The sequence below is a fragment of the Epinephelus lanceolatus genome, chromosome 5 (genome assembly GCF_041903045.1).
Source record: "Epinephelus lanceolatus isolate andai-2023 chromosome 5, ASM4190304v1, whole genome shotgun sequence".
Taxonomy (NCBI): domain Eukaryota; kingdom Metazoa; phylum Chordata; class Actinopteri; order Perciformes; family Serranidae; genus Epinephelus; species Epinephelus lanceolatus.
This window is the reverse complement of record NC_135738.1, coordinates 4,813,044-4,825,322: the sequence shown is the minus strand read 5'-3', so window position 1 is coordinate 4,825,322 and position 12,279 is coordinate 4,813,044. Positions and strand designations below refer to the sequence as shown.

General features: G+C 43.0%; 1 long non-coding RNA gene across 1 annotated transcript in view; it reads right to left on the bottom strand.

The window, feature by feature from the left end:
- Window positions 1-10,398, bottom strand: part of LOC144463585 (uncharacterized) — a 28,890-nt gene extending 18,492 nt beyond the window's left edge. The window contains exons 1-3 of the long non-coding RNA XR_013491663.1: window positions 10,309-10,398; window positions 8,805-8,892; window positions 8,220-8,296 (exon numbers count right to left, since the gene is read on the bottom strand). This is a non-coding gene — a long non-coding RNA (uncharacterized LOC144463585). The remainder of the gene's footprint in view (window positions 1-8,219; window positions 8,297-8,804; window positions 8,893-10,308) is intronic.
- Window positions 10,399-12,279: the final 1,881 nt, after the last annotated feature.

Below are 12,279 nucleotides of genomic sequence, written 5' to 3'. Positions count from 1 at the left end.
ATGAGTGTATACATGCACACAAAATTCTTTCATTCGGAATGACAAACGGAATAAACCACCCCCTTTAATCGGATTTAATTTTCAATCTGAATGACCGTTTACATGAATTGGAGTGGCCTTTCATTCTGAATGAAAGTGGAATTAAACTGTCCATGTAAACATATTGACTGTCACTGTAAAACCAGAACAATCTGGAAACATCAGTGAGTTCATGAAGCATAAAACAATGAAAATAAGATATGGAGGTAACACAATCTCCACGTGGATGACCAGTGAAAGGAAATGGTTGTCTTGGGAATCAGAGAGGAAGAGACCCAATCAATCAATCAATCAGTTCACTGAAGAGGGATTCCTCTCCTTCGGTCACGGTATTGATGGCTTTCCAAACATGTGGAATCCGCTTTGCGCTCTCAATCGCTGATTGATCTGTGGTCCGGTGGGACCTCTTTGATGTAAAGAACAAAGGGTTCCTATTGGGTTACACAGGTCAGGACTGATGATGCGTGAAATCAAGGCTTCTGAGGGGGAAACAGAGGAAGACATTCTCATCTTCCCATGGGAAGATTGGTGTTTCTCAAAAACCTGCCTTTATGCCAAAGCTCTTTGGAAAAGCGTTTACGTCTACAAAGGCTGGCGAAGCTTCACATGAAAGTGAACTTCAAAGCAGGACTGGAGGTTCAGGGTATTCTGTTGTTGGCAAAGCAGAAACCAAGGTTGGGTCCTTTCCTGTTTTACAGGCACCTGACGAGGGGCGTTCACTTCTTGAGCAAATAAAAATTCCTGTTTATCATTTCAGGGGGAAGATAGGAGCCGTATGTGACAGAGGGGGCCGCCTCATCTGAGGCCTTTGGCTGCTCCTCTCGCTTTTTCTCATCTGTCATCTCAGTCCTCTCTTCCCTCCCCTCCCTTTCTCCAGTCTGGGGATAGATGCGCTGACAGATGGACCGAGGACATCCGGACGCAGGAGTGGGGAGGGGGTGCATAAAAGAGGGAGAAGAGGGTGAGAAGGGTGGACCTGGGGGGAAGGAAGCCAGAAGAGAAGGAACAACAACAGCGGTTGTCAAATACAAAGTGTTTCTCCTTGCGAGCACAGGAGAGATGTCTGATTCCGGGAATGGAGGCATGATGAAGTGGTGGTGTGAGGAGAGGGCGGAGAGGGTGGAGGGGGCGCAGAGTGTGGGCTGGAGTTCACCAACACCTGGTGGGGATTATAGGGAGTAGGATGGGTAGAGGGTGGAGGAGGGGGCTCTGTTGTGTTCTGGAGGAAAGACTTTTTTTTCTTCTTTTTTGGCAAGTGTTTAGATTAGACTTGGAGTGAATGTTGAGGAAGTTGGGCTTTTCCAAAACACTCACACACAAGAACACAAACATCAGGGTTATTAAAGGTGATTTATGGCAGTGAAATGTTCACGGTAAGTATGAAGATGGTGTTATTGTAGATTTTTCTTGTTAAGAAATGCAAATGTCTCCCCTTCTGTTCCTGAGATATGACGATGAAACATGATGATGTCACAGTCACGCTGACCTTTGACCTGTTAGACATTTGTGTCAAGTTTTGTCATAATTAGCATATGAATTCTTGAGTTATGGCCAAAAACATGTTTTGGGAGGTCAATCTGACCTTTGACCACAAAATTTTAACTGTTTAACAGTTTATTCACAGATTCTTCAGTCCAAGTGAGCGTTTGTGTCAAATTTGAAGAAATTCCCTCAAGGTGTTCTTGAGATATCATGTTCACAAGAATGAGACTGACACAGTGACCCTGACCAACCTACGACTGCCCAAATCTTATCAGTTCATTCTTGACCTTAAAGTGGGCATTTATGCCAAAATGTGAAGAAATTCCCTCAAGGTGTTGTTGAGGTATCCTACTCACAAGAATAAGATGGAGGCAAGGTCACAGTGAACTTGACACTGGACTATGAAAATGTAATGAGTTCACTGTTAAGTCTACGTGGACATTTGTGCCAAGTTTGAAGAAATTCAATTCTTGAGATATCTCGTTCAAAAGAATGAGACAGACAAGGTCATAGTGACCCTGACTTTTGACCTATAACCACCCAAAACTAATCAGTTCGTCATTGAGTCCAAGTGGACATTTGTGCCAAATTAGCAGAAATTCCCTGGAGGCGTTCTTGAGATATCGTGTTCACAAGAATGGGACGTACGTATATCGCTGGTGTGGAGGCATAAAAATCAAGCACTCTCAGGCTCCGAATCCAAACTCACCTGAGGGTCTTGGCTCCAGGTGCAGCTGCAAATGGGACACAGAACTAAATAGGGAAACTGCCAACTAAAGCCTAAACCATTTATCATCGGCCAGGATGAGAACGATCAGAAATATGCAACGCTGGCATTCAATGGGTGCACAAAAAAATCTATAAAGATGTTGTGAAAGAAAGAAAGAGCATCTACAGGGATTTATTTTGGAGCATCCAGGGAACCTCCTGTGTCTTGTCGCTTTGTTGGAGAAATGTTAGGCCTTCCTGTCATTGCTGCCACCCAATAAAAGCAGACAAACTACACCAACAGTTTATGGTAAATTACTGGTGTAAATTACAACTAACAATGCCCCATAGCTGTTTCAAAAAAAAACCTGTAAACCATTGTTTCTCATGGCTTATTGCTCAAATCTCCTTCACCTGATGGCTCTGGCGGCCTCTATAGTCTTCCTGTCTGATTTTACTTTAACTGATTCACATAATTCACCATTCCGTGTCTAATTTTAGCAAAATTAGAAACTCTGACAGGAGCTCAATGTGGAGAGAAGATGAGGTTATTTAGGTGGGAGAGGAGACTTCCCAGGTTACAGCAGAAGATTGGGAGCGACTCTGCTGTCCTGACATTCAGAGGAAAGGTCAACAAACCGTTGGGGGAGACGGGAAGAAGCCAGCAGTGGCTGTGACACCAAAGCCTTGCTTATTAAAATCTTTCCCCTGAGCACGGAACTCTGTCATTTTGCATCAAGCTACGAGTGAACGCAGAGGAAGATTTTTATGTTGAGACTTACAGCTCTGTTTTTGTGCAGATAAGTTGGGTCACAAAAAGTGTTATTCTCCTGAGGCACAGTGGGTGTTTTCTCTGCGTCTTTTGATATTTTGGCATCTTGTTGCAATGGGAAGGAAAGTGGAGGGAGTGTCACTAACAATCCAGCAGCACGTCGCAGTTCTGGACTCAAGATTTACTGCTTTTCACACTGTTTGCAACAACCTCGCTTGGACCATGTAAACAGCACGTTCCGCATGGAGCAGCCATGTTTTGTGCTCTTTTTATAATTTTAATTGGAGGACTCACACCCACACTGACCTCTACTAAACACACATGTAATTGCATGGGGGAAGTGACAGCTGCACTCATGGTTATGGCGGGGATGTACAGTCGGGTTGTTGACGTATGTAAACCCATGGAAAATGACTTCAACCTCCTTTTAAGGTTAACCCAAACTTGAACTGTACATCACAGTGAGCTGGAACAAACTGACGTCAAGGAGACCAACGTCTTCTAAAGAGAAAACAGTTTGTTTATGATGTTTCTGATGATTGAAAACTGCACATCACCAGCTACAAGAGAAGAAACAGTACGATAAGAGGGCAAGATATGAAATATGAGGAGAAAAGAAGACAGTGAAAAGAGTAGAGAGCACCTCAGAGATGAGTGTTAACGCACGGCAGTGAAAGCTGCACAAACAGCAGAATGAAAGCAGGCAGGTGTCCCGTCAATCCAATCAGTGGAGGTAAAGAGGATGGAGGGGTAAGAGAAGGTGAAAGAAAGCAGGGATCAGGCAGTCTGATGGCAGGAGACTCTACGGTCACACACTGAAAAGTGAGCAGAGGTGCATTGTGGGAGCTGACCCAGAGGCCCAAAAATGCTCAACAGAGGACATAGTGAAAGTACTCGAATGGTCAAATTGAACTGCAGCATCCATTCAGAATTACCGCCAGCTGCAGACTGTCGATGTCAACTGAACACTATATGCTCTAAACTTCGTACATTCATTCATATTTGTTCTTAATTTATGCTTATTTCAACAATATACTGTACGAGAACTCAAAGTTAAAGTCGCTTTGTCATATTCTGTTTAATTATTGAAGGAGAGTCTTACTGCCGACTCTTAACAAAGCGTACCATATTCACTGTATATTATTTAGGATTTCAAAATAATTAGTGGTTTATTTTGGTGGTCTCAGGGCTGCTGTGAAACTGCGCCTACTTGGGACAACAAAAAAGTTTGTCTGGGTGTTTGTCTGTTGTGCTGTTGGGTCAGCACAACAGACAAACAAGAAAGGACGGCAGAGGAGATACTGGCACACCAATGTAACTGGGCTCCAAAGCCACAAAAAGGTCCACAGGCTGAGATCAATGCAATAATAGTTGATCTATTTAAGACATGTGTGCACAGATTAGAGTTGCTCAAAGTGCAAAAAACTGTGTTTGAGGATGTTGTGTAGTCATGCCTCTGCTCCTCAGAGTTGATCTCATGTAATTAGTGGCACCAGCTGCTTGATTCATCACACCTGGTGGGAACCTGTCTGTGTCTTTACATGTGGACACTGATCAATGTCAAGGATTGAAACATTTGATGCTGTTTTTACTCACTCTTTATCATTTTTTAAATACTTTTGTGCACAGATGTCTTAAATGAATGGATTACTTTTGCATTGATCTCAGCCTGTGGACCTTTCTGTGGCTGCCTGGTGCAGTTACACTGGTGTGCTGGTGTCTCTTCTGTGGTTCTGTCTGGTTTATTTGGTGAAAGTGTCTAGTTCTTATGGTGTTAAGATTTAAAAAAGGTTTTCTCACATTTGTAGCGCTCAAGTTGGAGGGATTTTCTTGTTTTGTTTTAAAGGTCAGTGTGTAGGATGCAGTGGAACCTAACAAAAACCTGCTGATATCTGGCCTTTGTATTTAATGGATAAAGTAAAAATCGGCCTTCACTAGTAGTCGTGGGTATTTATCAGCTCCAGCTCTGATCGGTTGTGATGGAAATTTGACAGCTGGGTGGAGTTTAGCCCCTTTACTGGTGCTATGCAGTAATGTGCTGCCAATACTGTCCATCTCCATCTAAGCAGCACTTGAACATTGTTTAAAATCTAGTCTGCACTGAATTCAAGAGACTGAATAAGAAAGAGATACATAAAAAGAAGTAACCACCATAACATTTTCACTGACCTCCATGCTGCTTTGTACTGGTTACACACCAGAAACAAAAAGAAAAAAACATACAAACACACCTATTTTTAACAGGTTTTCCCGCATTCAAAAAACCTGCATACCTGCGCAAACTTTGGTGGAAAGGGGGTTTAACAGATTCTATTCACAGACAACCAAAGTCCTGACCCCAAAACTGGAAATTTATTGCAATCAAATGGGACTTTAGAGTCAAAAATAACTTTTGCACTAGTTTTTACAAAACCATGAAAAAACAACCGGGTCTCACTCTGAAGCCATTGAAATCCGGCGCTTGGGCAGTGACTTGTGGCATCAGACAATGATGAAAAAAGCCATCCTTTAACATCAGCATAATATGCCACCGGTCAGGGGGAGATGTGGTGGGACAAGAGGCAAGTTAAGGCAGTGAAAGTCCAAATGGGGTGGGTGGAAGAGGTGGTGATGGGTCCAACAAACAACTTTCACATCCTGTAAGATTATAAAGCCAAACCATGTTCTTTTTTTCCGAAACCCAACCACATGCATTTGTTGTTGGAGAAAAAAGGTTTTGAAGAGATGATATTTAGAGCCATCAGAAAAGTGGAGGCTTTGATAAAGATTGCCAGGAGAGGGGAATCAGGCTCAAAAACGATGCTCATGATGTGTTTACCTGCTGTTGGCAACTAGATGGTGAACAGTGAAGTTGTTGGAGAACGAAACAGAATTAATAGCAGAGTAAATACTGCTTCAGCTGCTTGTAGGTCGTTTTAAAAATATATGTTGTGTTTAAGTTTATTCTGCCAATAATTGTGCAAGTTACTGAGTCCTTTTCTAGTAACAGACTTATATCAGATACTGGGAGCTCTACTGACAGCAGCACAGCACAGCTACATGTTTTTCATCAACTTTAGGAAGCTCTGTACTGGTACTTTGATAAAAATACTGCAAGAAGATGATGATATTTCTCTCTGAAGTGTCAACTGGAGTCACACAGAATTAAACTGTCTCCATCTCACTGCCCTTAAATCTTAAACATCATCATGGTGTGTGTGTAACTCAAGTCAAAGTTGCCATCATGTCTCATTTACTGCACATTTGTTGATTACAGCAATTTTCATTCCTCAACATGAAGGTAAAGCCAAGGTGTGTATGGTAAAAACTCTTAACAGGCTGTGATCAGGATGTGTGATCCCCTACCGTCGTCACCTGAGAGGAGGACCACTCAGGGACAGGCTTAGGGAAAAACCATTAACCATGAGAGGATCCTTGAGACTGGGGCCAAACACATGACTGAACAGACACATGGAGGCCTGATGAGAAAGGGAGGACGGGTCGGGAGAAAGCAGCAAGGAGACAGAGGGACAGAGATGATCCAAGTGACACAGTTACTCACAGGAAGACAGAGAGTGTGTATCATGCTCTCAGGATCTATCAGGCCGTCTGTCAATCACACAGCTGAAGACGTCCAGTCATAAGTAAATAGTTTGAGACTGGACGAGTTCATCAAATCATCAGCCAGGTTAGAAAAGTTCTGTAGAGTTCATTAAAACTACGGACCTTTATGAGACTAATGAAAAAAATCTACATTCTCTTCTGCTTCTGGCGCAGCGCCTACATGTACCAGCATACTTTGTGTCTCTGAGATTATCAATGGCAAGCCGATGAGCATGTTTACTTCTCAAGGTAAGCTCCTTACAACATCTGCCAACGGAAAGAAAGTCTGCCTGGAATTCTGTGAATCGCTGGTTCAGAGCTGCATCAAGTGATTATTATCATTAGCAGCTCTTGTTTTTTTTTTGTTTTTGTTTTTTTAAATTAATTGATAAATCAATCAATTTATTAAATGTAAAAAAACAAAAAAGTGACTCAGAGCTTGACTCAGGGGACATCTTCAGAAGTCTTGTTTTCTCTGACCAACAATCCCAAACCCAAAGATATTTAATTAGCAATTATATGAAATGTTAATAAGCAGAATATTTTCACATTTCAAAAACTGGGACGAGAGTACGTTTTGTGGGATACTTCACATTTTCTGCCTGAGTGACTGGCAGAAAATGCACAACCCTCCCTCCATCAGAAATCAAGCAATTACAGAGAAAGTTTAGAATTAACCAAAACTGGCTTCATAATATTGCTGCCAAAAGGGAGGTCTTTGAGAATGTTTGTGAAAAGTTGAACTGGTGATCACGTGTCAATGTTTTTTGTTTTTTTTGTTCTTTCCTAAAAATCCAGAATTTAATTTAAAATCCTTCTCCTCACTTACAAAGCTCTAAACGGTCAGGCTCTGTCATATCTTACCAGATCACTGCTCTCTGAGAATGCAGGGTCGCTTAAAGTCTCAAAAAGTAGAAGAGGAGCCAGAGCCTTCAGCTATCAGGCTCCTCTTCTGTGGAACAAGCAGACACTGTCTCCACATTTAAGACTGGACTTAAGACTTTCCTTTTTGATGAAGCTTATAGTTAGGGCTGGCTCTTATCGTTAGGGCTGGCTCAGGCTTGCCCTGTACCAGCCCCTAGTTAGGCTGACATAGGCCTAGTCTGCCAGGGGGACATCCTATAATACACCGGGCACCTTCTCTCTCTCTAGTTTCTGAAAAGTTGGTTCTTCTTCATTTGCTAATATTCACGCCCTATTACTGCATGTCACTAACTCTGCTTCTTCTCCAGAGCCTTGGTGCTCCAACGTATTGCAGCTACACTTGGATGGTGTGACAGGGTTGTGTTGCTGCCATGGTCCTGCCTGATGCTGCCTACTGCTGCTGTTATTACTAGTCATACTTCATTTTACACATATGGTTATTATTGGGGGGGGGGGGGGGGGGGCCTTATCAGCTGTCAGGGTCCAAAGGACAGAGGGATGTTGTCTGCTGTAAAGCCTCTGGGGCAAATTGTGATTTATGATATTTGGCTTTATTAATAAAATTGAATTGAATAAACTTTATTTACTTTTTAAACAACACAGAGTTGAAAATGTTGACTAAATTTCAGAAACCAACAGGACACATTTTCAGATTCATTTCCATGAGTGCAGATGGAGAAGAGAGGAAAAAAAAGAAGAAACTGAAACTCACCTTCATGAAGTTCCTCTGCCAGCGATGGACGTCAGGAGAATACGTCATGGTAGAAGTAAACTGGCTGGTACAGTTGGCTGCAGAAGACACTGGCAGATATTATAGACACGCTAACCCAATGACGAACACAGAAACAACACTGAAGTTTGTCCATTTAAGGCAAAACAGTGAGTAACTGTTGACTTGGCTCCTTCTAGGTTTGCATCAGATTTTGGCCCAATATGTGTGCAGTATTGGCAACACTGTGCATGTGAATGTATCAGCTGTTAGTCGGGACCTGCTAAGTCTGGAAGGTAAAATAAGAAGTTGTGCAGACTTTAAACTAACAAAGATCATCGCTAAAAACATGAATAATGTGGACAGGGTGAACATAAAGCTGCTGTGGGAAGCAGTAGGTTTGATGAACTCGGGACAGTGTGAGTGTGTGTGTGTGTGTGTGAAAGGTAAATAGGATATGCCAGTCAGAGCTAACACCCACATCCCAGATGGTGCTTCCCGTAAATGTGTTCCTTAGAATCTACTGGGGCCAAAACACACACATGCACATGCACACACACACACACACACACACACACACACACACACCTTTTGAGGGCAGCAGGATGATGGAGTTGGTCAAGTCACTGCTCAAGTTTCTTCAGCTGCATTTCCACCAATGGCCACTAGGTGCTGCCTCCAAGAAAAAGTAAAATCAATAAATCATTAATGTAAATATATTTTACATCTTGTGGTAAAGAAAAATGATTAGGCTTTTAAAAATACTAGTCTTTTATCTTAAACACACACACACACACACACACGCACACACACACGCGCACACACACACTGGAGGCCACGACAAGAGTCCCACTCAAACAGGTTGTGGTCGGCCAGGAAGGAAGGATGTGTGATCCACTAGAGTGACCTCCGACCCACATGGCCCTGGACCAATAACACGCCAAGAAGGCAGGAAGTCCAGCACTTCCTTATCTGAGGAGCGGAGACTGGCTGTTCCCACGTTTGGTCCTTTATTTCAGAGAAAAAGGAACCAGATAAAACAGGCGAAAACTGAGCCGTGTCGGAAGCCCAGCAGCGTTTATGGGAAGAGAGCTCAACTTTTTCTTTTTTTCCTGAGAACAAGTCTTTCTTTTCTGACCTCAGTTTTATAACTGCAGCAAAATGCAAATCAAACTGTATTTCAGGTCTCTGAATAGGTCAAATTAATATGACATGACACTGGAACCACAGACTGTAGCCACTGTGACACCACCCTTTGGATGGGGAATCCTGTTTGAGGCCTTGAGTTTGGCCGTCACCATCTTGGATTTTTGGAGCCAGAAATGACCATCTTTAAAGGAGAGGGTGGAGCTAAGCCTAGCACTAGCTGCTAGCTTGGTTAGCACGGAGCATTTACACTTACAGTGATTACGCTAATGCTAACACTAGTGAAAAACAGGCTTAAAAGCATCAGACAAAATGTCCAAAACACACTGAAGTAGTGACAGCTACTGCTACACCTGTTATGTTACCTAATGCTGCTAGGTTTCTCTGCAACATTCTAAAAGGGTTTCGTCTTGTTGTCAATCTTTGGTCTGAACTGGACTTAATCCTTAATAGCATGTAAACAGATATATAAAAGTTCACGCCCTGTACAGTCGTCATGAATATTGAAATCAACCACAGAGACCAAAACTGTTTTTTGTTTCAGACTGTAAATGTGTTGATTTCTGCTGTAAAGTTTTAACATGTGACTGACTGTAGTTTTACAGCACCTCCATGTTGGCTTCATTTTCAGCCCTGGAGGAAGCTGCTTGATTGGAACATTTTCCTTTTAAAGCTGTGTCAATGCCATGTGTTACCTAACTGCAACCAATTCTTAAAGTGCACGTGATTCACAGTTTCAGAGTCTTCAGCTTGAAAAGTCCTTCCAGGTTCAGGTTTATTTACTTTTTAAGTGTTGCAGGATTTCAGATCAGAAACTCGAGGCTTAAACTTTGTTGCTTCCATGTGCCAATCTTTGAGTATTTCAACTTTAACTGTACCTGTAGTCTGACTCTGGTCTTGAGACAAAAATTATGATTGTTGCAGTTTGCTCAAGGGCTCTACTCACTATCATACTGCTCCCAAATTCATTGATGTCTGTCCGACAACTCCCCTCTGCAGTGGCTGTGGTTGAACTGAAACTAGTTTTGAATTTATTTTGAAGTTTCATTCCGAGTGAGCAGTTTCACACGGCTCTAGATCAAGGGTGCACAAACTTCTTCCCTTAAAGGGCCAAAACTGAAACTTAACGGTGGGCCATGGACCAAAAGCAAACACTTTGTTGTACCTTTCAGATGCAAGACGATAAGTTCCCTTAATTGAAATGCCTTTTGTCTGTGACCGAGCTACTGCTGCCCCTACTGTGCACCCTGTGCAGCACAGACTTTGCTGACAGGGCGGACAGCGTAAAGCATAAAGAAAACATTTCATGGTCGATGGACATGTTATGTAAATATCTTAAACTAAGGTATGCAAGTAGGGAAAGACATCCAGTGCTTAACACAGTTAATTAGTCTTTCCTGGAAAATGACCAAGCCTTCGTGAAAAAGCACTCTGTTGCCTTCTGTGGCTTACTGGAGAGTAAGATGGTTAGGAAGCTGGTTATGTGTCATGGAAGTGAAACTATTTAGGGTTCAGTACACTGTGTGTCCAGGATACAGGATGTCTGACAAGAAACAAATAACATTTTATTGGCCCACAAAGGAAGGGGAAAGGTTGAACCTGTTGTCGGAGGCCTTGTGTACATGCATCCCCCTGTTTCCTGTGAGTGAAAGAGAGGAACAGGAAGGCAGAAAGAGAGCGACAGAGACAGAAAATCAACTCAGGGATCAAATGACAACAAACAGATCACGCAGGAGCGGACGTCCCTTTGAACCTTCCCCGTGCGGAAGTCAGCTTTTTTTCCTGAGCTCGCTCTCTCTTTCCCCTCACTTCTTTTTATCCGCCGCTCCCCCTTTTCACCGGAGATAAGCTTTCAACACACTAAGCCCTGTAAAAACAGGCCACGAGTGTTTAAGCTGAGACCAGGCCGCAAAGATGTCCCAGCATGCTACGTTGCATCAGGCTGCTGCTGCTCAGGACCGCGTGGCCCTGAAAACAATGTGTTTCCTCTGGCTGTGTGTCCTCGGTTTGTCTTCACTGTGTGCATTGTTGCAGCAGCTAACAAGGGGGAAATGCAGCTCACAAGGTCGACTAATGAAGAGCCCGATGTCAAGGTCAAGGTCACAAGCAGGTGTGCAAATTTTAGCTAATCTGTGCTCACCTTTTCTCTCTGATAACTTAAGATCCAGATGTTCAGGAGGTTTTGACCAGAAGCCGAATTATTTACAGAGGTCTCTTCCTCTCCAAATCAAATGGACCCACTGATTAAAACCAGCAAAAACACTGAATGAAGCAGTTTCATGTTGCAAATCAGTGTTTCTGTGATGCTGTTTGGCATGTCGCAGACAACCGCTTGCCAAGCACCTGCACACATACACCCTGGACAGGTCACCAGACTATCACAGGGCTTACACATAGAGACAGACAACCATTCACACTCACATTCACACCTACGGACAATTTAGAGTCACCAATTAACCTGCATGTCTTTGGACTGTGGGAGGAAGCTGGAGCATCTGGAGGAAACCCACGCTGGAACAGGGAGAACATGCAAATTCCACACAGAAGGGCTCCCCCACCCTGGTTAACTAATAAGAGCAATAAGGCAATGTAGGGCTGTGCACATGATGCTTCTTTACCCACTGGGAAAACGCCAACTTCCAAGGGCACAGAGGCAGTTTGCATCTGAATTCTAGGTGTGAAGGCCTAAAATATTGTCTGTGGGACAGATGTAAAGCTCCGACAGCTCTGCACTATAACGATCAACTTCTCCTCCATATTTATCACAGAGTGATATTAACGGATGAAGAGAAAGGTATCTGCCGGCTGTGATGTGTTTTTCCTTGTCACACGCCATGCAGTGCATGCTGAAAATGCGAATGGCCCTATCTAGAACCACTGTTTAGTTTCTTGCTCTGGGGTTCTGTAGAAACATGGT